This window comes from Ambystoma mexicanum, chromosome 5p, assembly GCF_040938575.1.
Source record: "Ambystoma mexicanum isolate Mex_15411 chromosome 5p, UKY_AmexF1_1, whole genome shotgun sequence".
NCBI classification, from domain to species: Eukaryota; Metazoa; Chordata; class Amphibia; order Caudata; family Ambystomatidae; genus Ambystoma; species Ambystoma mexicanum.
Genome location: NC_090930.1, coordinates 498899432 through 498901695, shown reverse-complemented (window position 1 = coordinate 498901695; position 2264 = coordinate 498899432). Strand labels below are relative to the sequence as shown.

The 2264-nt window shown below is 45.0% G+C and overlaps 1 long non-coding RNA gene across 1 annotated transcript; it reads left to right on the top strand.

Moving 5' to 3' along the window:
* Window positions 1–1002: 1002 nt before the first annotated feature.
* LOC138481673 (uncharacterized) lies at window positions 1003–1882 on the top strand. Its single transcript, XR_011274322.1, has 2 exons — window positions 1003–1073; window positions 1317–1882. It is a non-coding gene; the product is annotated as an uncharacterized lncRNA (long non-coding RNA).
* The last annotated feature ends 382 nt before the right edge of the window (window positions 1883–2264 follow it).

Genomic DNA, 2264 nt, shown 5'->3' with positions numbered 1-2264 from the left:
AACTCGCACAATTCATTCCCATCAACAGTTATAGCCAGCATCCATAAAAACGTACCATTGGCTTATAATCATGCCTGGCTAATGCCCAAAACAAAGTACAGCCAACCTGCACTCAGGCCCAGTACCAGATGAACATAGCTCTCTCTCTCTCACACACAGTAGCAGAGACTACCTGCCCTGCCTAGGTACAGTAATTGGTACTGCTAGCTCCTGCCAATGCTCAGTAGCCATACAGAATGGGCCTCATTACGAGGTTGGAGGTAGCTCGGGTCTGGTTCCGGGTCTCGCGAAAAGGGAATTACCGGGCCGTTCCGACCTTGGCGGGCCCAGTAATTTCCCTCTCGCGGGACCCGGAGCCGGTACGTCCCCACTCCCATTTGAGCCCCCATAGGGCTCAATGGGAATGGGGAGGATGGTAGCAGCAGTACCGTTCATAACAGTACCGTTGCTACCATCTTGTTCTGCTCACGGGTGCTGCTCTGCACGCCTGGTCTGCAGAGCGGCCCCCGCGAGCAGATCTCGTAATGTGGCGATACAGTGATAACGGCGCCAGCATCACTACCGGCGCCATTATCACTGTACCGCCAGGGTCGTAATGAGGCCCAATGCCTTTAAAGCTGCATTGTCTGCATTCCATGAGCAAAGTATTTGGCTCTGGGAGGTGTATGGACTACGGTAGAGCCTCATACTCTTGCATGTCCTAAGCTGCTCCATTTCAATACACTGGCATATTAAAAACATTTAGGACACAGTAAGGCAGCTTTCTGTATTACTTCATTAGAATTAGTGTGATTGCCTAGTGTTTAATAACCTATCATATGTAATAATATTTATTAGTACCCGGCTAGAGCGCAATCAGAATGAAAGAGCCATTCTGATTGGCCCTCGCCGAGTCATTACCAGGCCGGTAATCCCTCTGTCGGGATTCCACGGCCTTTGTCCCCGGTGTGGGGCGTGGCAGCTCCTCAGCCAATGAGGATGCTCGAAGCGGGGAACTGGTTTTGCTGGCCTACATTTATTTCTCAGGATTCACATTCGGGAAAAGGTGACCAGCGTTCAAGGTTGAGATAATGGTAATTTAAGAATTCAATTGCTATACCCATTTCTCCCGTTATCAAGTTTGGAGGATTTTTTGCCTTATCATTTTGGAGGGAGGCACTTTCCCTGTTCGTTATTCACAAGATCATTCCTACCAAAACCATATTTTTAGTTTATTACGTAAATGTTTAAGTTTTAGCGTAATATTTATTGCACTAATTATTTTTGAATTCGTATGACTGATGTGTGTGTCTTTCTACTTCTGTTTTATGTTTTAGGCAAAATTATGGATTCAGCCTGCACAAATCTTTACAGCTGAACGCATTATCGCCTCATACATGCAGTTTTCCACATTATAAAATCCTGTGGCATACATCTGATGGGAGTGCACCGTCCTGAAGAAGATGGGCATCAATTGTGAATCAGCTTAGATGCCTTGTACCATCGAAACTACTGTCTGTTTACATGTCGGACCCAGTGTATTCAATAGGTCATGACAGTATAGTAGTTGACGTACGGCACCCCTCCTTTTTCTGTTGGTCTTAACTTTAGAAGTAACCAACATTACCTTGTCTAGTAAGCTACGGCGGTTCTTATATTGTTAAATGTGGCCGTAGCCTCTGACCGCCAGCTGGATGATCCCCTTCAACCGACATGACGTTCAGACTGCTTGGCTACATTAAGTTAGCATTGACTGAATTATCAGTCGTGTTTTTAGAAAAGTACTGTGTTTTTCAATTTTCTAATTAAATGGTATTATTCAGATAATGAGCTCTAAACATGATTTAATATGTATATTTTAAACATATAATGAAATACAAATAAAACGTTCATGGTTTCTAAATTTCTTTGCTTTTGGTATGGTTTGATCTGTGGTTCTGAATTTGGATGCCCCCCTCCTAGTTTTATAGACGGGTTCCTCCATAATTTTTTTTTTTCCACTGACACACTTTACGGTTATTACAGATGTACTAATGCCAATGGGAGCCGCACTGAACAATTGTTCTGGTCCATTGGGGTGAAGGGGGCAGGGTACGTGATGGTAGACGCACCCCTATGCTCTTGCAAGGCTGCCTGTGGATCCTGGGGATAAATGACGGTCACAAAACACTCAGGTACCCCGAAAATACAAGAAAAATGTATATGCAACCCCTGTAGCCCACGTTCGTGTAAAAAAACCTCACGCAGTACGCTGTGGCACCCAGGGACACAAAAAAGCGTACGCG